Source organism: Armigeres subalbatus, chromosome 3, assembly GCF_024139115.2.
Source record: "Armigeres subalbatus isolate Guangzhou_Male chromosome 3, GZ_Asu_2, whole genome shotgun sequence".
NCBI classification, from domain to species: domain Eukaryota; kingdom Metazoa; phylum Arthropoda; class Insecta; order Diptera; family Culicidae; genus Armigeres; species Armigeres subalbatus.
The window spans coordinates 105,356,805-105,384,521 of record NC_085141.1 but is presented as its reverse complement, the minus strand read 5'-3'; the positions used below and the strand labels follow the sequence as shown (position 1 = coordinate 105,384,521).

The following is a 27,717-nucleotide window of genomic DNA, read 5'->3' as shown; positions in this document are numbered from 1 at the left end:
GATTTTCTCAGGAACCCTCTTGCGTCTCAGGGCGCCCCGCATATTCTCGTGATTGAGACGGTCGAAAGCTTTTTCGTAGTCAATGAATACCAAGTAAAGGGACTCTTGGAATTCGTCGACCTGCTCCAGAATGATGCGGAGCGTGACAATATGGTCCACACAGGATCTTCCAGCACGGAATCCGGCTTGCTGCCGCCGGAGAGTCGCATCGATCTTCTCCTGAATCCGGGCTAGGATAATTTTGCACAGAACTTTGCGAACGGTACACAGCAACATAATGTCTCGCCAGTTATCGCATACAGTCAGGTCACCCTTTTTGGGCACCTTCACTAAGATACCTTGCATCCAGTCGACCGGGAAAGTTGCGGTGTCCCAGATATTACGAAATAAACGATGCAGTAGTTGAGCGGATGTCATGGGGTCAGCTTTGAGCATCTCAGCTGATATGCGGTCGACCCCTGGGGCTTTATTCGATTTCATGCTTTGGATGGCTGTTTGAATCTCTAGCAGTGACGGAGCTTCGGTATTGACGCGTGTTATACGTCGGATCCTAGGTAGATCATGCCGAGGTGGCGATGGCCTGGCTGGCACTTGAAAAAGTTGTTCGAAGTGCTCGAACCAGCGTTTCAGCTGGTCAGTTGGGTCGGTCAATAACTGATCATTCGCGTCTTTCACAGGCATCGTTGCATTCATCTCCCAAGTAACATTTTAAGATTTATCATGCTCTATAAGAGGTTTTCATAACCAGTTGCTAATAAAACTTATTACTCCACCAAAACCTCTTCATAACATCATTAAGATAGCCTTCCGGCCTAATGGACCAATCTAGAAGAAGTTATTAAAACCGTATTAAGAGTAGTAATAAAATTGCAATAAAACATTGTATTGAATTTGTTGATACTCTATAAGAGGTTGTCGTGACCATCATAAGAGTAACGATAAAACTGTTTAATTTTCATATTATAGGTTATATTTATTGTCATTCCATTGCTTTTGTTTTTATTTTCACTAGATAACAATGTCCCCTATGTAAAGCTGATGTTTGGAAAATAATGTTTCTGATTTGATGTTAAAAAAGGAGAATTATTTAAGTAGTTCTTACAACAGAATGACATGCGCAACCAAATTTATCGTGAATATTGAGTTTGTAGAAGCTTAAAATCAACGCGCCTTGAAATTATCGAATAATCACATGAAAACAGGAAATTAAATAATTTTCCAAAATGCTCAAAATATTTCAATTTCAATTAGTTTGTGATAAAGTAATCCTGCTTCTATCAAAAAACCTCAGAAATAATAGAATTCCACTATTGAATAGTTTATTTGATCGTAATTGATGTATTTTTTTCAATCACGACTATGACGTTGATCATTATTTCAACATGGCGACATTCCTTTTTATGAAAACAAAAATCTGGCGATAAATAGCTCAATGGCTTTTGTGATAACCTCAATAATTCTCCTTGGTTACTTCATGACCGTTTTAAACTTGCTATAAAACTTTGTCATGATTACACTTCCCTACAACAGATGGCCTTCGGATCGATAACATGCAACCTAGTGGCTGAGGCGGGAAGTACTTTTTCATCGTATGGGCAACGATGCCAAATCTGTGGAAATAAAAGCTCTCGGTGGATTTGCGGATCTGTATAAGAAATCCACGAATGCTAGTAATTTCCTGAAATTAGTGAATCTACGAATATATGGAATATTACCCATTCGTATTTTTGGTGTAATTTGCAGGAATTAAATATGTGTATGTTACAATGGCAAATTCTTTAACCAGGAGGACATGTGCTTAAGGAAAAATGCAAACATTATTTCCTCCTTCACTTTTTTAGAAACCGGAAACTCGAAACCATCGTGAATTAAAATGATATTTAACAGCATTTCATATTTATGTGTCTCATTTCTCAAATCAATATCAAAACATAAGAGTTACAGTTGAATAATTTTCAAATAACCCAGCCCATAGAACATAATTAATATTGACAGAAATCAAATTGTTTTTGACAAACCTTCATTGGTATTATTGAATTACACCGGAGATTCTTAAGACCAGGGGATTTTTTACCTGTCCCTTTTTAGTTACTTTTTTAATTTGGAAAATGAGAAGCATCTTAAGTTTATCAGAAACACATGTCACTAACACTATGTCGGTAAAAATATGCTAACCTCATTATGCGTCTTACTGCATTATTCACGTATAAGTTATACAGCAACACTGCTTTCCAAATTCAACATGGCGAATAGATCGAGTTACGTTGAGTTGTTTTAAAGCAGTGACCCAAACTGGTTTTATGACGCATTTGAAAGCAATAATAAAACTATTATTAAAACTTCAAAGCTAGCAAAAAGTTTAGTTTTAAAACATGGTTTATAAGAGTTTTATGGATATCTCAAGAGTGATATAAAACCTTTGTTCGTTAGCATTGTTTATGACCACCATAAAACAATAGGCTTTAATTATTCCCACAATAAAACCTTTTTAAAATTCATATAAAACCCAACAGTTACAGAATTGTTACTTGGGCTTCGCCCCGCTTAAGCGTCGCGAGATATCGTAGAGGAGGCGAATGTCCCCGGTTGCGACGGCTCTCTCTTCTTCGTTGGCCAAAGAGTCGGCCCACGTTCGCTTGTCCCGTTGACATGAGCGTTTTACTTCCTTCTCAAGAGCCGCGTATCGTTGACGGGCTAAGACTTTGGCTCCTCTGGTTTTCGATCGCTCTATCGCGGCTTTGGCTTTTCTTCGCTCCTCTATCTTCCTCCAGATTTCATCGGTGATAATTGAATAATTGAATCATATAATAGAATTGATTGCCTATTATTCGACAACTCGGCCGTACGAAAACCATTTTTTTGTCAAATATCTTGGAAGTGCATATGCACAACACATGTTTCGAAATGGACAAATTGATATGAAATTTGCGAAAAAGAATCCACGTGTCTTGGAGGGACTCGAACCCTCAACCTGCTACTCTCTAGATAGGCGTGATAACCCCTACACAACAAGACCACTTAAAGGTCACGTTTGCGGAAAAGCCATCAGAATCCGAGTGCCAACCTCCACCGCGGTTAGCTCTTTTGCAAATTGAATATCTTTCGGATGCTTGATTTGTCCAATCTTCACATGTGCTTTACTGTTATATACCCACAGTCAAGCGAGTGCACATTGTTTAGTAAACGAGAGGATCGCACTCTATGCCCCCCAACAACGGGTTGGGGGGATTTGTATAGAGTGCGAATCAATCACACTCTGCTGCGCCAAAGGCTTGCTTGGCTAAAGCATTTGATGAGTTTGATTGCCTTACGCATGCGGTCGCGTGTACTCAGACGACTAATGACGGTGGAAGACGGACACTTGAGTACGGGAGAGATTGCTCGGTCCCAGAAGGGAGCCCCAAGCCCCAAGCAGCTGGTCTTGAGCCAACGGCCGCTTCCGGGGTGGGTACCAAAGACCTCCTTTTGTCTCCCGGGTCCCAGGGCGATATTAAGTAGGGGAGAGTTTCGGATGTGGAGTCCTAGAACAAATAAGAGAAAATTTGAATTACTGTTTTATTGTAACGGCAATGGTTGGTGGACGGCAGGGCGGTTATCGTTGGAGTCGAAGCGTGGTGCGGTGGCGAAAAAGGCTTCAGACGGATATCTTCCTAGGATCTCGTTGAAGGTGACGAGGATCGGGTTTCTTGAAAGCGGCACCACCGACAGGTACAGCTGAGTGGCCGTTTATATCGGCCGGCAAGATGGCGGTAGTCGGCGTGCTTGCGAAGCAGGTGGCCCGGACCGGGTTTCTTGTAGTACGGACGCTCCGAACGAAAAGATAGCGTTTTACGCCGACGATGACGACGATTCTTGAAGACTGCACCGCCGACCGGGTGGGCAGCTATGTGGGCCAATTACGTCGACCGAAAAGATGGCGGGTGGTCGAGACAAGCTCGGCGTGTTAAACGACAAAGGCGATATGGAACGGATAGGCTTGTCCGAGCGCTCCGGAATAGAAAATCGCGGTTTAGGCCGATGATGTCTGGATCTCCCGATAACGGCCCCAACGACCGCGTCGGCTACCGGGTTTCACGTGGTACTGACGCTCCGGACGAAAAAATGGCGGGTTTTCACTTCTAGCTGAACAGTTCACCAAAATCGTACATCTGCCTGACTCGAGTCTCACGCCTACTCTCCATCGTTTGCCAAAATCCCCACCAACCGAACTCTTTTGGCACTCAATTTTTCATTCCGCATCTATCCGTATACGCGCATACGCCTTATCAGATCAGGTGTATGTACACCAGCCCCAACGCTAATATATGCGTTTGATGCGCCGCCCACGCCCCGAGAAGATGAATAGTAAAACAAATTCGCTTTTCTATAGATTTCCTCAGCGTTTCATGCCTGTGATTAGTATTATATTTAGGAGCAGCTGGCTGCTGCAATAGTTCAAACCATGGTACGAATTTAGTTCAAACCATGAACAGTGTAGTTCAAACCATGGTACGAATCAAGGTTGTGTAATTATTAAGTTTTTTCAATGAAACTTAGCATAAATATGTGCACCCAGACTGTTTTTAGAAAGATAATGAACTAAGCTTCCATACAAACTAGAAATCGCAGTTCTAACATGTCCCTTTAATGAAATAAATCAACTTTATTTTGACGGCTCATCTGAAACCCGCCATTTGGTTCAAACCATGATTGGATACCCTATATCACATTGATGACCTTGATGATATAGGTACATGTTGATATTTTTACAGCGATTATTATTCTCACAATTTCGAAAGCCAATTTATGTGCTACTAATTGTGGTTATTGTCGTATCAACTACCCACAGTCTGCCTAATTTAAAAGACAGGCTGTCAGTTAAGGTGCATGTGTTGTTTCCACGATGATTTTTGCAACGTACCTTGCAGCTGTTGATGAAGGCCACCGTACTCAAAAGACGGTTACAGGACTGCTCACGCACACAAGGCAACACACGCGGGTCTCCAGCTAGCCTTGCGAGCAAAGGCGTGGGATTGCCAATCCGGAGATGGCGAGTTCGATTTTCGGTCCGGTCTAGGACCGGTTTCGGGTGGGAAACATTCTCGACTCCCTGCGCATAGTGTATCCATTGTACTTGCCACACAAGTTACATACTCATGTAATGGCGGCGGGCATAGAAAAGCTTCCAATAAATAACCGAGGAAATGCTAATAGAACACTAAGTTGAAAAGCAAGCCAAGTTTCAGTTGGAATGTAGAGTTATAGAAGAAGAAAGGAACACAGGCAAAATCCATTTGTTTTCCTCCGCGCTTTTCTTTCTTGGTTCGCTATACAATCGGGAAGTACAATCACTCTTACCAAGTGAACTACCACTACTTCATTTAGAAATATCCTTACGAGGCGCCGCGTTGCTATACGAATACAAGGAAATCACGTCCACGGGCACCGCGACCGCCACGCCATCCGCCGAGCTGAATCAACGTCGCCACTGCGTCAGTTCGGAAGGTAAAGTTGTCAAAATTCGTCGCGTATTCGTGACTGCTTCGTCGTTTCTTGTGTTTGGTTTTCGCAGCTGACGGTGCGGTCGCGGGCTGAGCGCATCATCGATCAGAAAAGTGACTTTCTTCGTGAATAAAAGCGAGATTATTCGTTCCATGTTTGCTCCAAAACGGTTGTTTCTTTGTTGACTGTGAAGTGCATTTTTGCTTTCAAGTGGCACAAGGTCGAACTTTTCGGATAGTGATTTCTAGTTGGAATTCGTGCGTGTTTCACTGACTTGGTGAGAAGAAAAAGGCGAGGTATTTGGTGAAAATTGGTTATAGTGCGAAATTGAAACTGCGTGTGGTGGACAAACTGATTGTCAAGTGAATCTCATTGTCGTCGTATTAACATACTACTCAATCACAGGTACGTTGATAAATTGCTAAGGTTAAAGTTGATCGAATATTGTTTTTCCTTTATTGCTGTAGCTCGTTATGGAACATTGCTCACTGAGAAAAATCAAATTCGTTCACCTTATAAAATATGACGTAATTACAAAAATGACGATGAAAAGTTGCCAGAAATGTGTATACCTACTATTGTGCCCCGTTGTGGAATTTTCGTTTCACGTCACGGGAAAGCAGTCATTCGAATGTATGGAAATAAGGTCATCTGCTCTCTCCTGTCCTGATCGAAAGCCTATAACATTACAGCAGTCACATAAGACGAGTCATGATTTTTGTTCCGCTGTGGCGATGCATTCAACTGAATATTGGCAGAGATAGTGACTATGAGTCATTTTGCCCAATCCTTGAAAAGAACTATCGTTGTACAATCGCGCCACCCAATTGCTGGAAGACTGTTGGTGATGTAACAACTAATTTATTTAATTTATTGTATATAATACGGAAAAGAAGAAGGGTGGAATACTTCAAATAGCAAGCAATCTTTTATTTATATGTGCACATTGTTTACGGTGCATTGCATGCAGCCTCATATAAATGTATGTAGATCAGCATCACACAGATAGATATTTGTGCCATATAATTCGCCAAAATTTTGATTTTTCTAGACTTAATTAAAAACAATATTAGAAATGACAAGAATACTGACACAGTTTCACACTTCATTTTTATCAGTCAAAATTCGCAGATTGACAAATCGGAAAAATTAAAATATGAGAATATCTTTTGTCAGCCTAATTGAAGGAATATAACACTGTGCGATGCATTGCAGCAGTGCCATTGGTGGTGCCCTGTTTTTGCGTTTTCCTTTTTTGCTTCTGCGCTCGGGGTTGAAACGCATTTTTTCCGAAATCATGTGCAGCATTTTTCATAAAGGAATATACAAGAATGGCAAAAAAATGGGCAAACAATATTCAAACGCGTAAAAGTACACCGAAGAGAGTTCGGAAATGGCAGGATGCTATTCTTCTATAATAGCATATTGCGCAATGTCGTCGATCTGACGTAAACATTGAATTTCAGAATATACAGTCTTCAGTCAGCTTCCGTTTGTGTATATGTGTTATCATCAATACGCCTACAATTGACCGCGACGCGACTGCAATCGCAAGTCGATGGAGATGTCTCACGCACGTGATTTAAAGGAACGGCACTGAATAGAGCAACTTGAGCAACGTCTTTTTTGCCATTGGTGGAACGCCGACCTTGCTGGCACAGGTGAAACAGCGTGTCATTAGAATCATACGATTTGCTATTCGAATATGAAAACATTATGACGTAAAAGATTGATGTTGCGTGTGCGTGATATATATATATATATATATATATATGTGTTTACCATCGTAGCGTTCGAGATTTTTTGCAAAATTATTATTACAAAGTTGATTATTCCCGCAGTACGTCGTGAGAGTGGCGTCCAATAAGCTGGACAAGACCGATGTTCATGAAAATGGCCCACCAAGTGCTTCCTACGTAATTATTCGCCGAAACTACAGAGCATCCATTCGTGACTTAACCTTACATACCCCGGATACTAAGCGGCAGAAAACAGAAAGTGCGCATACTCGCCTGGAATGCCTCAGCTAACCAACAGCAAACATTCCACCAACTCAAAACGAATTTAGCATTTTGGATGTTAACATCGAAGTCATGTCGCCTGAGTTGCAAAGTAACACAGATAAATGTTGTTCACCCCAAGCAAAGAAGAGACTTCCCTCTTATTTCGATAGTAACCAAAGGCACAGATAACATATATTTAGGCTAGAAAATTTTTTATTGAAAATCCTGTGTAAACTTTTGAATTGATATACATTGGCCCACTACTGCCATCTACTCAACTGATTGCGGCAGTACACACGGATGCAGCTGATTAGCAACCGTCGAACGCAGCCGCTGCATTTGACAGCCGCATTCGGGCTGCGTTTTCAATAACAATGATCCTTGCGCCATCTCCAATCGGTTGCCAAACGCGGTCCCAATTTGAAATACATTTGAATTAACGGTTGCGGATCTTTACACACGTATCGGATGCCAGCCTCAATATCTGTTATCTGTGGTGGTAGTAAAATCGAAATTCCATCACTATAGAACTACTAATCAGTGCAAACTAAGTGCAGAAGATCATCTTTTCACCTCATACTTCATTTCTTATCATTACCACAGATAACAGATATTGAGGCTGGCATCCGATACGTGTGTAAACATCCGCAACCGTTAATTCAAATGTATTTCAACTTGGGACCGCGTTTGGCAATCGATTGGAGATGGCGCAAGGATCATTTTCATTGAAAACGCAGCCCGAATGCGGCTGTCAAATACATTGGCTGCGTTCGACGGTTGCTTATCAGCTGCGTTCGTATGTACTGCCGCAATCAGTTGAGTAGATGGCAGTAGTGGGCCAACGTATATCAATTCAAAAATTTACACAGGATTTTCAATAAAATTTGTTCTAGCCTAAATATCTGTTATCTGTGTCATTACTTTCTTCTAAAACACCACTATTTCCCATAAATTTGCGAAATACAACGTTTTCCCATACATTTTATCGATTTCCAACCACCATTCTTCCATGAGCTCATGGTGAAAATTTCAAAACTTAGGGTAGCAGGTTCAACAAAACAGATAGGAATGCCGATATCGCCACTCAGTGACGAGTGGCGTAAACATGGTGCACGGAAGGTTGTTGTTTACACTTGTAATGCTGCTGCCAGCTGGGAGTAAATTTCATCGAAGTAAATAGTCGGTCCCTCATTCGCAATGGAAAAACTAAGATCATGGGGAATATAAATCAATGGCATCGCTTCTCAAGGTGCTTATTGATCTTTCTACAGTATAGTGTTCTAGTCGTTGCAGTGTGCTTTAATAGCTGCGTGATTCCGGCAGCCCGTTCCAGTGGTAAAAGTCCGCCATACAGGTGACCCCTAATTTTCGGTGTAATGCGGTTTTATGTTCACCGTGCTTATGAATGAATGGTTAGGGGGTCTAATAAGAGCCTAACCGTTAAAGGAGCCTCTGAAGCACCAGAGTGCCCCTTACAATATTTAGCCTTTTACTGCATTAACCGGAGCTATGTCGTTGTTAATTTTTTGCTTTTCCGAGATAATCGGTTATCCTTATTCAATCTCAACTTAAGGTTAAATAAGGGTGAGATTATGAGTATGATATTATTTAGTTTATTAATTGTGTCCGCATTAGGCATGTACTTTCGTTTCGTCTTATTATATAACATGGATTTACACAACGGTTGTTCGACCAATTTTGGCCTCTGAGTATCTTGTCTTGTCTTGTATGGTAGCAAGATTGTAAAGTGAGGACTAGTCAGTCTACATTAGGCCATCTTCAAAGGAAGTACCTAGTAGCAATGGCTGATGCGGTCTTTTCGACTCATACGGCAGCTCTCGAAGTTCTCTTCGATGTTGCCCCAGTTCAAACACATATTAACAAGAATTTCTTATAGTTCTTCTTCTATAGCTCTCCATTTCACCTGGAACTTGGCCTGCCTTTCACCTTAGTATTCTATTCGCTTTTTATGTCCCTCATTGCATGAGTATGTATCTTGTGTGGCAATTACAATGGATACACTATGCCCTTGGAATCAAGAATATTTCCCACCGAAATCATCCTACACCGAACCAAGAATCGAACTCGTCATCTCTGGAATGGTAATCCTACGCCTTTGCTCTCTAGGCTAACTGGATGGATACCCCACATGGAGATTTCTTGTGCCTACCGAGGCAAAACTGCCCTTGTTTCAAGTAATCCCACACTTGTTTCCTTATCTATCTATCTATATAATAAAAATGAAATGGTCTGTGTTCGTATCCGCATAACTCGAAAACGGCTGGATGGATTTTCTCTATTTCTTCAGCAAATATGACCGTTGTTGTTTCCGACGGGTTTATATGATATTTCCTAATGCAAAAATTACGAGTAGAGTTGAGCAAATCGTGAAAAACTAAAATTGTGATTCCTATGCGAACTTTGTATGGGCAGTTCGGAACGCACATTCTCGCCTACTATGCAGGACAACGTCTGCCGGGTCAACTTCTTCTTCTTCTTATTGGCATTACATCCCCACACTGGGACAGAGCCGCCTCGCAGCTTAGTGTTCATTAAGCACTTCCACAGTTATTAACTGCGAGGTTTCTAAGCCAGGTTACCATTTTCGCATTCGTATATCATGAGGTTAGCACGATGATACTTTTATGCCCAGGGAAGTAGAGACAATTTCCAATCCGAAAATTGCCTAGACCGGCACCGGGAATCGAACCCAGCCACCCTCAGCATGGTCTTGCTTTGTAGCCGCGCGTCTTACCGCACGGCTAAGGAGGGCCCCGGGGCCCGGGTCAACTAGTTACTTATATATGGCGATTTCAACACGTTTCCCCTTGTCGAAATGTCGGCAGTATTGTGTATTACACTGACGGCTCTCTCTTCGAAGATAGACCATCTGGTGCAGGTGTATATTCACGTGAGCCGAGATTGGAAGCGAAAATAGTTGCTATAGTATCTATTGAGTCAAGATCGAAGTTAGTAATCGCATGTCGAACTCAAATTGAAGCACCTTAGCGTACACGTAACCATTTAAGCTTATGTAAGTCTCTGGAAAATACATATTGAATGCAAACAAAATGTGTTGATACATATGCACAATGGTTTCTATTTTAGAAGTGTCTCATACGCATTTCCGCATTATTCGTTAAAAACTACGAAAACCATGATAAAATATCACAAAGGCAATACATGCAGAATCGAAAACCGTCCACCATGAATTGATTTCGAATCAAAGGATCAAAATTCGTACAAAATTGACAAAATATTTTAATTAAGGTTGTTCGTGGAGAGCAGTTGACACTGACTTCACGTCAACTCTCAATGCAATGTGGCCAAACCGCAAAAAAAAAACAAGATTAGTAGTTTACATGTCATACAATTTATAGTTTTTGCCTTTCTCGTATAATACCAAGTATACGTAAAGGCTATATGATCACTCCAAAACTGAACTTTCAATAAAAGGCTCGGAGATCCATAGTGTTATATACCAATCGACTTGGCTCGACGAATTGAGGTGATGTCTGTATGTGTGTGTGTACAAAAACAAATGTGAAACACACGTTTTGGTGCCTTATCCGATTTGCTTGCAACAGTTTGCATATGACGCAGAATCCTATTGAAAATTGGCCATTGTTAATAATTCAGATTTCAATGTCAATCAAAAATGTCGCATGAAATAATTAAATCCACAGTGACACACTGGCTGCTCATATTGAAGGAGAAAGCCCAGATCTCCCTGCAGTGGGTTTGTCGATGTAGATTGACTGAGGCAAAAAAAACAACACACCCATCCATGACATGATCGGAAACACAGTCACACATGTTTGGTGATTCATCCAAGATTATAACTACATCTGATGATCCGATGCACGCGCTTTCAAAAATCATTGCAGTGCTTGACTCATCGCTGTAGCAAAACATGCTATCATCGGAACGATTTTAAACAAATAAGAAGCAGTACCATCTTTTTGGCATCAATGGATGACGTCATCGCGTATCGCAGAGCTTATCAACGACTGCTTACCAGAGTCCACGTTTTTAAAATTGATATACCTTCTGTTTAACGATTCGCATTTCATGATTGTGAGTTTTGATAACTACCTATTTATTGCATTTCCACATACCGAAATGGAACCATTCTGCCCATTGACGCCAATCGATGGAGACGATTGATTGGGCCAGGTGCACGAATGTGTGCAAGACGTTTTATTCACACCTTCTAGCAATTATTGCTACGCTAATATCAACGGCACCTGATGTAGCCTTATCTATAGAGGACTGTTGTTTATTCTGATAAATACTTAACTGTATTTAATTGCAGTCACGCTTTAACTGAACGTAAATTTTGAAACAAACGCGTCATACAGCGCCAGTGCTTTGCCGGTGCTACTGTCTGCCTCGTGGAAGGAAAAAAAAAAACTGGTTCCTCGATAACCACCATGGTGCCGTAATAATCCTGTTCTCGTGCTTATTACGGTCGTGTGACATTGACTGTGCGGCGACCACGTTGGCGTTAACCCGTTCAATCGGATATTTCTCTTGTAATTAATTACACTGTGTTGCAAATTGAGAAAAAAAAAATAACTACAAACAAATCTCTGAAGTGAATAAATAAAAAAAGCCTGATCAATTACTCCACAGACCCCATTTGATCTTGGCAACATTTATTTTTTTAGAATAATGCTTAGATTTCAAAATTCGCGTAAAAAAGTGTCACTGTCACAGTGTGTCCAGTACGGTGACTCAAAAAATACTTGGGTCGCCCTCTGATTCTTTTCTATTTGATGCCCTGCTGCTCTGGACAAAATTTCAGAAAAATCGGCCAAGATTAGAGTTTATTAGTCAAAGTTATTGGAATTTAACTGAAGTGTTGTATGGGCAGTAGGGTGTCCCAAAAAAATCGATGTTTGAAAAGTCAGGGTGTAGAACAAACCGTCTTTCTAAAAAATCGTTAAGAGGTCGCGCCAGATCGATTTTTGAAAAATGAGCATGCATTTTGTAGGTGAAAAATCAAATATTGGGTACTTTCACAATTTTGTTTAGGGGTCACCCATTCGTTTTATATTTTTTTTATTTTTCTGTGGATCTTTGCCTTTATTCTCCATGAATTAGTTTTTGGTATTATGCGTTTTTACAATCTGCAGAATTTTTTAAATAAAATAAATTTTATTAAATACTAATTTTCGAAGTTACTTGAACCTCATACAAAAAATATTTTTTCTCGTTCAGAACAACTTACGTACTACATTTGATCTCGTAGTTCAGAGCTCTTCTCGCTGTCTGGAACACCCGGCGTCTCTCGACCTTTTCAGCGTCTGTTCTGGCACGTCGCAGCCTTCTCTTTGCTCGAAAACAAGTTCTACGAAGGTCTGCAATTGTGTCAGTCCACCAGTACGCAGGGTGCCGATTTCCGGGAGGTTTGGTCTTCCTAGGCATCGTCACATCTCATGCACGAATTAGTACATCGATTAACTCATCGCCACTTAATCCCGTTGTTCGCCTCTCCCATCGTAATGATTCCTCCAAGAGTTCTGGGTTGAACTGCGAGGTGCGCCATCCTAGATCGGTCTTGCCGATCCGCCTTGTGGTTGCGACGGGGGTATACCGGATCATAAAACGAATTTCCTGATGATCGCTCCTCCCATTCTGGCTCCACCGTCCATCCCGCGCTGCAGAAGGTCACATCGATGCAAGAATCACCGCTCGGTCCCTTGAACATTGGCACTTGGCCTTCATTCAGCAGGACTACGTTCAATACCGCTAACGACTCTAGCAGGGTATGACCTCTAGCGTTTGTTGACCGGGATCCCCAGTCCACTGCCCACGCATTGAAGTCGCCTACTACAACTAATGGTTTTAAGCCAGTTAGTTTCGCTGCAAGAATGTCCACTACCCTAGTAAACTGCACTATACTCCACCTGGCAGGACATTAGCAGTTACAAAAGTAAACATCGTATACCTTTGCTATGACGAAACCCTCGTCATCAGGTGATGATAATATCTCCAGGATGGGGTATCGCCCGCAAGTCCAGGTGGCCACCATCTGAGACTTATCCGCAATCCAACTGCCGTTTCCAGCAGGGATGAGGTATGGATCGGATAGGTGCGAGCTTGGTGGCTTTCAGCCCTACACCTACGACATAGCTTACTGCGATCAGGTCCTTTACAGTCATAGGACTTATGACCGTTGCCAAGACACCTGAAGCAGGACTGAAGCGGTTGGCTTATACTTAGCGGACATACCGACCAACCCACTTTCAGTTTAGCCCTATCCATTACCTTTTTGGCCTCAGCCTGAGGTACTTGGAATGAGGCAACATGCATTCCCGCGTAGCTTTTGCGTAACCGAACCGCAGATTCCTGGATCTCGACATTGCACTGATCTCTCAGTGCGTCGACCAGGTCTCTGGCCTCGGTTACATCATCCAGGCCCCTGCGCTGGATGTTCGAAACTGGGCATAAGGCTCTTACTTGAACCCCATCACCCAGGACCTCCTCCGTCAACTTTTTGTACTCAGAACTTCGTCTCCGTTTCGCCTTTTTTTGGGCTCACGACCTCGGTCCACGGCAGGTTCTCCTCTCAGCAACCCACTGGTATCCTCTTTGGTGGAGGTACCGTTTTCCTCTCGGTCCTCTCCACTCGGGCCCTCTCGACTGTCCTCTCGGCCTTCTCCCGACGAGTAACCGTATCTTTGCTAGTAAGAGGTACCGCGTCTTTTTTAGCGTGACCTTACTAAGCTTAGGAGTTGCTCCTTTGCAGTTGCAGTTGCAGGAGTTGCAGCCTTTGTAGCTCTGCAGTCTGGCTCTCCGCCAGCTGCATCCCTTCTGTGAGGACGCGAATACTCGATTCGGCCTTCTTCGAGGTCTTCACCGCCAAATCCTTTTTTTAAGTAAGAAGGGGGATCTTGTGCTCCTCCTTCTTACTGGCCTCCAGCAGGGTCTTGCACTCCGACTTCGCCTTCACGACTAGAGCGCAGAGGGTCAGTACGGCCTGTTTCAGATCCTTGCAGTTTGACGCAGTTATCCAGAAAGGACATGATTACGTCCGATACGTCCGTAATCGCCTCCGCTGTCGTCGTGGTTGTTCATCACCGTGTTTATGACCTTGGTCAGAGTGGGGCCGTCCATGTTTACGTCGACCGGTACCTCTTCTGACACTCCACGACCTTCACCATCGCCTCCCTCCGGCGACCTTTGGGGTGACCGATTAAGGCCACTTCGTCTAGCAAAAGGGTCCTCCTTACCGCTAGACACCGCTCCACCGTCATTTTTTTTTTTGTTTATTCGAAGAGATCATTGCTGTTGGGTCCCCCTTGCGACTGCTGTCGAATCCTGCTGGTGTAGTCGCCTTATTGATCCCATGGTTATCTATGCTTACCTTGCGGCATGCAGGGAGGCCATGCGAGGGTTGACAGCCAGATCAGCGCTAGTCAGGAAGGAGCATCTGAGCCTACCCCACCATTAGCCTGACCATTAGCCCATTCGCCGTTTCAGGTCGGTGCCACACGGCCTTACTAAGAGAATAGAATGTCCAGACTACCAGCACTCGCTTCTCAGTGTGACAATATTCAAAACTTTTTCCAGTAAATTGCAGCAAGTATGCCATAATCAGGATCTTACTGGAATCGATCCTAATGTACCGATTGGCACTCCCTGGGCTTGTGTTTTTGAAGCGGCACACGGTCGCTTTGATAGAGTCTGCTTACGGACACTTGTGGTTTTTTGGGAGGGATTTAGCAGAGCCCACTGCTAAACCCCACCACACCCTAGGCAGTTCTCCTTGACTCGCAGACAGCTGGGGAGGGGTCGTCAAGCCCTTGGACATAATCCCTGCTGCCCCTAGGGATATGTAGCAAGTTAAGGTTAAGGATAAGTGCCTGAAAAATGAGTGACATTTTTTACGATTTTTTTTCTATAAAAAATGGCATTTTGACCATAACTTCCGGGCCCATAGTCCGATATGACCAATTTTTAAGGTCACTCCTAGCTGAATCCAAATTTCAAAGTGCTCGCGTTTTCGGGGGCACACAACTCGATACGGAAGCAACGCACAACTGTCATTTTTATTTTTTCACGCGTGCTTCGACGCAGCAAAGCTAAATCAACAAAAATGAGAGTTGTGCACCGCCTCCGTATCGAGTGGTGTGCCCCCGAAAACGCGAGCACTTTGAAACTTGGATTCAGTCAGTGACCTTAATAGAAAACAATGGGACAGGATTTCTAGTCGAATGCCGAATGCCAAAAAAGAGCTAGACTTTTCACGCCTTTGTTGTATGGAAAAAAACATGTATTTTGACCATAACTTCTGAGCCCATAATTCGATCTGGTCAATTTTCAATAGGAAACAATGGAACAAGATTGTCGAATGCAACCTGCTGCGAGTAGATCAGTTGAGAGTAAGTGCCAAAAAGTGAGCTAGAGTTTTTGTGCACAGACACACACACACACACATACACACACACAGACATCATTTGATTGATTCTCAGGAAATATATCCGAGCGCTCCACATACCATTCCTTGACTTAGAAGTTGAACCTCTGCTGTTCAGTACTCCATAGGAACGAACATCTGGGACCATCGCAATCGACTTATTCCTGCCAGCAACCGTTCCAGATTTAAGGCCTCAAACATGACAAGACCATCTTATATGAACATAATGCTTTTATTATATAGAATTGTTTAAGTCTGTGTCTCTTCAATGCCATTCTGTGTGACTGCAGATCATAAAACTTTCAGTTGAGATGTGTCAATGGATCTCAGTAGCTGGTTGATAATCCTCCTAAAATCTGGTGAAGGGTGTATTTCCACTGGCCAATAGTACCGAAAATCACCCTTCGCCCCAGCTTACTGAAATCTCCTCACACAATCTCGATCGTGCACGACCACCACACTCGAAGCGAGCAACCACATTGGTTGGGTATCAATACCGAATGCAATCGTCGTAACCGATAGCAATGCCACCGGCGGGATTCCGCTGGGCGTTCGTCTGTAATCTGTCGAACGGCTGTGCGCAGTCGTTGTTTCATATGTGCCTTTGAACGGACGTTGTTTCGTACAAAGTCGCGACGCGCGCGTTTGACTAATCATCATCTCTCGGGAGAATAACGATCTAAGCCATTATTTTGCTAGACGTGGCCTCGAGATCAATCGATTCACGTTCAGTCGGAGTGCTGTTGTGCAGTTCAGTGTTCCGCATCGCAGTCGTCGTTCCAAAGGCGATGCCTCCAGTTGTCGACTGACACAGACACGTCAATTGCCATTGCACGAGGCAGGCCGACTCCCCTGTAAGTGGAACGAAGTTCCGTGCCTAGATTTTAGAGAGTTGACATTCAACGAGAAGCTTGAACTCAATCAACCTCCGTTCAGACGGGGGAGCGAATTGCATGTCTTTAGGGAAACTTTCCCAATCGCCTTGGGAAGTACCTAAGTGGGCACGTGGAATCACCGTCCGCGGTCATGTGACAAACGGGGAACTACTTGCGCAAAATAACCTACAACGTAGTGCCCAATTACTCAATCAATTGTCGTTGATCAGTGCACGGTCTGTTTGTGCTTTCATTGTGGTGATTAGGAATGGTGCTACGACTACGACGGCCGACGGGTGCTTCTAGAACAGGAGATCTAGGAAGGCAGCTAGCAAACAAGTGATGCTGATGTGACGCTTCATTGCGGCAGTGGCGAACAATCAAACGCGTCAGGTTCTAAATGAGCTCTAATTGTATCATGCCACATGAATTCGTATATACCGATGTAGTGCTTTTTAAGTGACAAGTGGTCAGATGCATGGAAACAGAGCACGCTGATTCAATCGACATTGATTGGATTGTGCACTGACGAACGTCATTTTCACAACACAGCAGGAGCGGTGAGACGGGGATGTGAACAAATTTACAGCGCGCAGTGATAAGATAAATTTTGCACTTTGCAATTCGGTAGTAATACAACTCGTGTGGAAATGTTAAGACATTGAGGTATGGAAGCAAGCTTATCATGCCGTGGAATTCAAGTTCAATCAGCGTTAAGACTATTTACGACAGTGCGAGGCTAGGAGGACTCACTCAGTTGAGGAGCTGATCTGAGTATTTCTGTAATATGATAGTAATTCGATATCCAAGACAAATTATTATAGAACCCAACATCAACAAACCGAATAATTCTACATATCCTATAGAAGTACCCAAGAGGTACTACATTATATTCGGTTTGTAGTGCGCGAGGGAATGCATAATCACTTTCTTACGTTTCTCCATATTGACTGTATTTATGATGTGGCAGACACATGGGGATTGAGTTCACCAGTAGGGGAGAGCGGTCCAAATGTACCCTATAGGCTTTTTCGATGTTTACACCAATATAAACGAGAATACCGAACCATTTCAACGAGTAGATGCAAAGTTTTCAAAATCAGCTACATTTTAGAATGATCTCCTATTCAAAGCAATAAGGTTTTTTATGTCTTAATAACGTATTTAAAAAAAAAAAACGTTTTAAAAATAGGCCTAGGGCGATACGCCCTGGTGGTGTAAAATTACTCAACTGCATGTAAAATAATGGTGAACGCATGGTTGTTTGTTTTTTCATAATGGCTTTAACTAAAATCTTACGGATGAGGTGGAAGAATCGCAAATAGTTAAATTTGAGTGAATAAGAAGTGGTTTTGCTCATTTTTGCTCATTTTTTTCCAATGGAGTTCAATAATGGATAACTAATTATGAATTGTAAAGGTAATATTCGTGCATAAATGTCCTACAAAAGATTATATGAGTGAGGCCATTCTGCCCCGGGGGTGCGTTGTGCACTGTTCTCTCCTACTAGTGAATTGCAGATGTGGGCTAATTCAACGCAAGTAGATTCAGAGGGTTCTCAGTGAAGAAAAGGTGATCCGCACGTGATACTATTTATAGGGTTGTTTTCTCTGACATATTAGATTTATCAACATCCATGATTTTTTTACAATGTTATGGAAACTCATATGTGAATATGTACGTTATGTGGAAGATATTGATTTGAAAAATGTATTGGAGGTAACCACTTTCCCTTCGATGGGACTCGCACCCATGCCCCTACAGTACATCGAAGGAAAGTGGTTACCTCAACCATTTTTCAAATCAATATCTTCCTATTCACATATGAGTTCCATAACATTGTAAATTAACGTCCAAGTCGGGTGGTTTAATACCCGGAAATAGGCAATTTACTTTGATTGAACTGATCCATGATTTTGTTTTAACATCATGATTAACGAATGAAAAAATAGTTATTTAGAATCGCTTACACTGAGCTGTGAGGCTCTGAGTTCCAGAGGAAGATGTAAAGCCAACAAAGAATAAAGAAGAAGATTTTTTTGATCGCCATGATACACGGGCAATTGGTCTTTATTTTGGTTCTTTTGAAAGTCAACGGTTGACCTTAGCTTAAACCAGTGATTCAGTAAATTCCCATTAGTTCCGGTCCAATTAAAAGCTTAATTATGAATTCACTGTAGAATGTGATCACAACTGCGTAGAATACAAGTTTATACAATTGTATTGTAAAAGTCTTAGTCGAATCAATTGTGAGCTGCTGCACTGGGTACTAATTTGAAGCACGAATGCATCAAAATATTAGACACTGCACATACTTAACACGAGAACTCTTATGCTGTAAAAAGAGTAACAGTGCGGTTATTGAAATGAAATAATGAGACATTAAAAACTTCGCGAAAATAATTATAGGCTAAATATATACATGAGGGACATTATTTACTTGATTTTTGAGGGGCGTACACCTCATATTTGTGGGATTTTGTTGGGTTACCACCGAGTATTGTCTGAAGCACCTTGCGCTCAAATCGCTGAAAGCATGGTGGCGCTGGTGTATGGAACCAGCATGAAACTACCAGATGGGGGCTAAAGTGGGTGTGGTACAAAATGTCGACACTGTCAGAATTGGAACAAGATTTATCTGTCATTCCCATACAAAATCGTATTCCAAACGATAGGGAGACCTGGAATATGTGGCGCATGCCGGTACTTTTATTCACAGGACTCTAATGGGTGTAATCTGAGACGAGACTTGCGAAGTTTTCTGTCGTAATCTGAAAAAGTGACGTATACGCCATTTTCCGAAAATGGTGTTAACGAGTACTACTCATCGAGCTCTTTAACAGAAAATGGAAAACATGCATGTTGTAAAATGGCTGTTACGTCACTTTACCAGATTACGGCAGTTTGCCGTTTCTTCTTATTTACATCACAGTTGACCATCAATTTCAACGATTTCTCAATTTTAGACCAGTGTACTCTTCTTAGCACAATAAAATTATTTTAAATTGACCTTTCCTGCCAAAAAATGTATCTCGTTTTATTGTCTCAGTCGATTCTTTGGCTTATTTAAGGTCAACTTTTCAGAAGAACCCATATTTTTTGAAGCCTCTAACTGTTCTAAAAATTTAAAACAAAAACATAAAATTTAAAACAAAAACCGTAATGATTTTTTGCTTGTTTTGTTTGAATTTTTGACGGGAAATGTCAATTCGGAAATTTGTGAACATAGTTTCTTAATGATTTTTATATTGACAATAACACACATATTCATTGTTTAACATTGAGCCACCCGGCTATTTTAGATATTAGTCAATTCAAAATAGCCGGGTAGCTCAATCTATATATATATAAACATGAAATGGTCTGTGTTCGTATCAACATAACTCGAAAACGGCTGGATGGATTTTCTTCATCCCTTCAGCAAATATATTTGTTATTTTTTCCGACGGGTGTATATAATATTTGCCCAGGCGATAATCACAAGCAAGGTTGAGTAAATTGTGAAAAACTAAAATTTGATTGAAAATCATACGTCCATTTTCCTCAGTGCATAACCACAGAGAACAGACATGGAGGCTCGAACAAAATTTCTTGCAAAACATGTGTAAACGAACATACCGAACCTCAACGCCATCGACGTCGACTTTGCAACTCACAATTTCATTTTGACAACACGACGGCGCTGGTATGCTCTTGCGTGCATAACGACACTAGCGCACAGTGGCATTTTTTGATGACGCTAGCGCTGATTATGCACGGGATAACGGCGACATTCCAAAGTTATTCAAAATGAACAGTAAAAAGTTATCACAACATGACGAGTGCAGCTTCAACGTCTGTTCTCTGTGGCAAGGATGTTAACGATCATTCAGTAATTTGCGTTCGATCATTTAGTAGTTTGTCAATAACACATTCCAGAAGCTGAATTTCAAATTATATTGTATGGTGGACTTCAAGTGCGAAGGGTTTTCTATAAATCTTCCTAATGGTTCGTTGTTTGAATTCCACTAGTAACGGAGCTATAACTTTAGTTTCAGTAATTTAAACTAAATGATAACAAAATTCCAACCATTTAGCTTAAGTTACTTCAACTAGCGCTATAACTCCGTTACTAGTGGAATTCAAACAACGAACCATAAGGCAAAGTTGTAGAAAAACCTTCGCACTAGAAGTCCACCATACAACATATTTTGAAATTCAGCTTCTGGAATGTGTTATTGACAAACTACTAAATGATCGAACGAAAATTACTGAATGATCGTTAACATCCTTGCTCTGTGGTATAACATTTCGCCGAAAACCATTTCGCGGAATTCATTTTCGCGGTTAAACATTTCACGGTAGTATGTAACTTTTCGCGGTACGACATTTGGCGGATTGTACCTTTTCGCTGAATGATTTTTGGCGGATTGTACCATTTCGCGGAATATAATGACAATAGTTTAGTCTTCATTAAGCACTTATACAATTATTACCTGCGAGGTTTCTCAGCCAAGTACCAGGAAAACGCATCTATTTATAGAAAGCATTACCCTTCTTTTCGCCTTCTCCCGAGCAGACGCATCCATTTATAGAAGGCATTTTTTAAAAGAAGGCGTTATCATCTCCTTTCGCCTTATATCGTGCAGACGCATCTATTTAAAGAAGGCGTTATCCTTACTTTCGCCTTATACCGCGCAGAGGCGTTCTTTTAAGAAAGGCATTATCAACACCTTTCGCCTTATACCGGGCAGACGCATCCAGTCAAAGAAGGCATTTTCTTCCCCTTTTGCTTTTGCTTTATCACGGGCAGATGTATTAATTCATAGAAGGGATTACCTACTTTATTTTGTTTATACCGAGCAAACGTGTCTATATCAAAAAGGCATTCTTTTCTCACTTTGCCTCATACCGACCGGATGCGGTCATTTTAAGAAAGCATTACCTTCTTTCATTGTTTTAAATCGCAATCAAAAAAAATTAGTCAGGATTGCATGTAATTAGGCAGAATTTAGTAAATATTTCAATGATAATTATTCCAACTGAATTCCGCTGACTTTCGGTGAAAAGAAACACTCCGCGAAGTGTCTTTCGAAAAAAAGATGCATTCCGCGAAATGTGTTTCGGAGATTTGGTACATTTTTTTCATTTTCTGACCTTCAGTGGGCCTGACCGCTTGATGCTCGCGACCAATATGCTCTCCACCTTTTATCAATCTATTTATATTAGGGCGCCAATGAAAATCGACTTTTCGAATTTCTAAAACAGGTAGTGCTAGTTAGTTTCATCTCCTTGAAAAAAGTCCCTATGCAAAATTTCAGCTTAATCGGACTTCGTTAAGTGTTTTACCAAAGCGGTTAAAGTTTGACTGTTTTGAAACACGAAAAATTTCCCATAAGGGGGGCGGGGCGAGAGGTCGTAACGAATAATTTTGAAATCGATTTTTTTTCCGATGCCGAACGTATTAGAACTGCATGAAACGTCGAGATCTCGAAAATTTCTCTAGAAAACATCGTTCTCGTCATCCATGGTAACGAGACGGACTCATTTAACGAAAACTGAAGAGTCATACCGCACAAGGCTTATATATAAGAGAGCGTGAGAGTAAATCGTGGATTTCCCTTCTTGAGAAAAAATGTTGCAAAAGGCAGTTTTTTTTGAAAACTTAAGCGAAATACAACCAAATGAAGCATCCACCGGATATAATTATGTCTTCGCTATTGGATGATGTAGTTTTGAATCAAAAATACTTCCCCCATCCAGCTGGAGACTGCTTTTTCTCCTCGGTGGGTGGTTTTATTACTAGGGGTGGTACGAGCACGTGGCTGTCTTTCTCGTCAATGACTGGATGACGGTAATTTGAGCCTTAAAGGGACTATCGAGATATGGAAGAATTTGAAGAATGGAATCATTGAAATGGCTACTAGATCGAAAAAGGCTTGTTGCTACAAGAAAAAACCCAACAGAACAAATGTTATTTCTCGTTTTTGAATGCTTTGTTATTGGCCAAAGATGGATTATTAGCCTAAAAAGTTGAATATATCGACATAGGGAGAGTGATTTCCTAACAAATTTCTGACCAGAACACATCGAGATAGAGGGATAGCGAAATACGAAGGTTATCGAGACGCAGAAAGCAAACATGTGCGTGGATAGAAGGGACCGTGAATACTTTCGACATAGGGAGAGATATCGAGATATAGAACATCGAGTTTGCTGATTTGTTTGTGCTGTTAATCCTGCAAAAAAAAATGCTGATCAACCAGCAAATCTTTTATCCCAAAAATGACAGAAGGCTTCAAGAACGTTACCGCAAATGTCATTTGGCTGATAGACATACGGTATAAAAGGACATACGGCCGAAAGTGTGGTTCGGCCGAACTGGTAATATGGCTAAAAAAGTCGTTTGGTCGATCAGGTCATTTGGCCAAAAATGTCATCTGGCTGAACGGGTCATGCGACCGTAAATGTCGTTTGCCGAACAATAGTGGATATGAAAAAAGTTAAAAATGAAAAGCGAGATGTAAGACTTCTCACATATTACTTTTTTCAACCGAATGATGTGGCCCAATCATTGATCTTTTTCGACATATTATTTATTTTTTTGCCTATTTGTTCTCGCATTTCACTTCAAGCTTCTTTTTTTCACATCGTATTTCTCACTTTTCGCTTTTCATTTTTGTCGTTTGTCGCTTCTAACTTCTTGCATCTTATTTATCAAATCTTTATTTTCAATTTTCACTTAACATTTCTCAGTGATAAACTTAATATTTATAAAAAAATCACTCTAATAAAGATCTAAAAAAACTTGGCACTGCTACCCCTTATTTTAACTTTCCACTTACCTATCACTTCTCTTCAATCTTATATTACTTATCACTTGTCATTTCATATTTCTTACTTGTAATTTCTCACTTCTCATTTCTCATTTTAAATTTCTATATAATTACTCATCATTCTTTTCCCACTACAGATTTCTTACCACTTTTAAAATAAATCTCATTATTTTTTAAATATTTGACTTCCATTTCTCATTTCTCAATTCTCATTTCTTATTTAACTTTTGCCACTTAATAATACTATGTCCTCAACTTGGGGAATTGACTGATATCCCATCGTTATTAGCTGCTTATGGAACAACTTCTCGCAAGGGAAGCTGTTGTATAATTGGTAAAATACGTCCGTGTAGTAATGGAATAGTGTGGGTTCAAGTCCGGCAGCCGAATCTTTTTGGCAATATCTCATAAAAAACATCTTAAAATGGCAAACTGAACTATGTGTATCAAAATTAAACATCTTTTCCCAAAAAAAGTAAAAATCTGACTTCCTTCACAAGTCGTCAATCAAGCTAAAGGTGTAACGTTTACATTGACAGAAGTTTATCACAATCTGTTATGTGGTTATTCACGGTGTGTTTGTCCGAAGAGGCTTATTTTCAAAAAATCAGTATCTCTAAAACACCCACTACACGAAAGTATAGGTTTTCCTCTTTCACGTAGGTGCATTTTTAAAATGTTCTATCAGGGGTCATTTTTCATACATTTTTGGGGGTTAAATAGGCTATCATTTGAGATTCCTATGGTTTTGCACCAAAATAGTGAAAAAAAAAAAATTGTTCTAGATCCTCCGATAGAACATTTTAGTTTACCATTATATGAAAGAGGAGAGCCTATACTTTCGCGTGGTGGGTGTTTCAGAGATACTGATTTTTGAAAAATAATATCTCCCCATAGAGACACCGTGTATTGAGATGGCATCGAAACTAGAGCCACCCACCGCGAGTTTCAATCGGTGGTGACGAAATCGAGGTGGTTGAAGAATTCGTGTACTTGAGCTCACTGGTGACCGCCGAAAACGATACCAGCAGAGACATTCGGAGACGCATCATGGCAGGAAATCGTACGTACTTTGGACTTTGCAAAACGCTCCGATCGAATAGAGTTCGCCGCCGTACCAAACTGACAATCTACAAAACGCTTATTAGACCGGTAGTTCTCTACGGACACGAGACCTGATCGATGCTCGTGGAGGACCAACGCGCACTGGGAATTTTCGAAAGGAAAGTGCTGCATACCATCTATGGTGGGGTGCTTATGGCGGACGGTAGGTGGAGGAGGCGAATGAACCACGAGTTGCATCAGCTGTTGGAAGAACCATCCATCGTTCATACCGCGAAAATCGGAAGACTGCGGTGGGCGGGGCACATAGCCAGAATGTCGGACAGTAATCCGGTGAAAATGGTTCTCGATAACGATCCGACGGGAACAAGAAGGCGAGGTGCACAGCGGGCAAGGTGGATCGATCAGGTGGAGGACGATTTGCGGACCCTCCGTAGACTGCGTGGTTGGCGAAATGAAGCCATGGACCGGGTTGAATGGAGATGACTTTTATGTATTGCACAGGCCACTCTGGCGTTAGTCTGGTAATAATAATAATAGAAACTAGAGCAGATCCGTCTAAAACAGTAGTGCGCCGTCGTGGAAAGCCCGATAACGTCCCACAGATGGATCGGGAAACACCGTCTGGAAATCCATCATTCGTCGGTTTCACTGGTGGTGAAATCATTCAAGGAGACCCAAACGATCCAACGTCGGCCAGGCAGCGGAAACGAAGACAACTAATATGGAAATGCCAAGAAAGGTATCGAACCTGTTCAAGCGTTGACATAATGTTTCGTTCCGCGATGTGGCGAAGAAAGCGGAGGCTTCCATCTGGTGGTTTGTCGAAAAAACCATGAAACGTGCCGATTTCCACGTCTGCAAGGTCAGGAAAGCATCAAACCGGAACAATAAACAAAATACGGTAGCCAAAACCCGTGCCGGGAAGCTGGATCGAGAGTAGCTGACGAAACAGAAGTGCAGCGTGATGAAGACGAGACTTGCATCAAGGCGGACACAAAGCAATTACCGGGGCAATCACGGTTGGCCGTTCCTGAGGATGTAAGGAAGAAGAAAGCGGACAAATTCGCAGGCCATATGTGGGTGTGGCAAGATGAGCCAGCCGTACATCATACTGGCACGGCACCTGCTGCCTCTCCTGCGGTCTAGACTGGCACATAGATAACAATGTTGTTTTTGTACCAAAATACCTTAAGGTGACACGGGAAGCACAAACAATCATCAAATCGTCATCATTTCATCATTGAATGCTTAATTTTTTTCTACAACAAATATGATTTTGAAAAAGTATCACCAGCGCGTGCTTACTCGCAATCTACATGCTGATACTTTTACAGTTACATCAAACAACTGAAAACTGAAATACGCCGCTCCAAAATTACGAGGTGGCAATGCTAGAAAGAGACAAAAGATAGGAAAAATTACACGATGTATAGTGCCTCCCCGAGTCACCTTAACCCACCGAACTCTTCGGAGCTTCGTATAGTTGAAAATTTTTGAGCAATTATGAAAACCAAACTTCGTAAAACACCTAAGGTATTCGAGAACGAGCTGGATTTGCAGAAATAGTCGGTAAAAATATGAAAAGAAGTCGGCCCCAGCATCGCACAAAACCTCCTTTTCGAGACTTGGTCGCCACGAGCCCCGGTTTACAGATTTCGACTCCGCTGTTTCGTAATGTGCGGCCGAACTACCTCCTTTTACGTTCTGTTGTTATTTATGTTATTATAGGGCACTGCACGGACTGCTTTGTCTCTTTTACGCTGCAAAGAAATTAGAAAACAACAAGGCCAGTAAACGTCAAATTTCATGAAGAACGAAAGAGATTCGTCCGTGCAGTGCCCTATTGGTTTTCAATGACTTTGACGATGGAGCATGGCTTGCTGTGTGACAGTGAAATAGCACTTGCATTGCAGTTTGCTATATAAGCAAATACAGTCGCCTCAGAACACATCGAGATAGAGAGATATCGAGATAGAGAGGTTATCGAGATGTAGAATGCTCAAATGTATATAGATTGAAAGTACTGAGGAAACCATCGAGATAGGGAGTGATTTCGAGATATAGAACATCAAGATGTAAAGAGTCGACTGTATTTATTTAATATCTTTGACTGATAGTCAAAATCACGGTATACAGTCAACAAGGTAGGCTCGTAAGAAAAATGACATTTCAAAGGTGACGCATATTTTATCGCCACATGTTAGAGTACAAAAGTAAGCATGCTGAGACCGTAGAGCATCTTCTCAGTTCAACTTGTGTGAAGATAATAGTGACGACAAATCGACACTGTTGTTTCATAAGAGCCAATGTCGCAAACGTAAACAATGCCTTTTCCTGCAAATTCCTCAACAACTTGGACCGCTCCCAGCTAACCACCACATGGAACTGGTGGCGCTCCGCGCCCTCTATAGAACGGATGTAGAAAATACCGCCAGAAGTCTCTAATCTTCCTGAAATCAAAAGAAAAAGTCAATGTTTAGGTTTGCGACTTGCGCCCTTTTGACACAACAATGTCGACATGTTTACATTCAAACTGAATGTTTACATACGTGCTGAGCCTGCCTTGTTTTTTGCCTTTTTCGTACAACTAAGTTGTACCGAAAGGCTATCATTTCACTCCGAAAACTTTTATAGAAGCTTCTGAGACCCATAGTATTATATACCAATCGCCTCAGCTCGATGAGCTGAGCACATGTCTGTCTTTCCGTGTGTATGTATGTGTGTATGTGTGTGTGTATGTGTGTGCACAAAAGCTATAAAAAACATTAGACAACTTTTCGTATAGTAATCCTTAATCGATTTTCTCGCAGCAAGTTTCATTCGACAGGGGACAAAGCCTTGTTGATCACTATTGAATTTTATAACGATGGATCATTGCGTTCAAAAGTTATGAAGGAAATGGTACATCGGACCATGTAAGCCCCATATAAGGTTGGTGTCTTAACTAAATGCGAGAAAGGCACCACCAACGCCAGGTGGATTAATCTGGGTTTTTTGTATGCCGTGGTCAAAATAATAATAATTAAAGTAGCCTGGGTAATAGGTTGCCAATC

General features: G+C 41.6%; 1 protein-coding gene across 2 annotated transcripts in view; it reads left to right on the top strand.

Moving 5' to 3' along the window:
* The first annotated feature begins 5,428 nt into the window (after nt 1-5,428).
* LOC134224851 (choline-phosphate cytidylyltransferase B-like) overlaps nt 5,429-27,717 on the top strand; it is an 81,544-nt gene continuing 59,255 nt past the window's right edge. The window contains exon 1 of one of the 2 annotated variants that reach the window (XM_062704486.1): nt 5,429-5,886. The gene's annotated coding sequence lies outside the window, so the exon portion shown is untranslated. Of the gene's footprint in view, nt 5,887-16,522; nt 16,764-27,717 lie in introns of those variants that run through there. The other variant, XM_062704487.1, reaches the window with a different exon arrangement.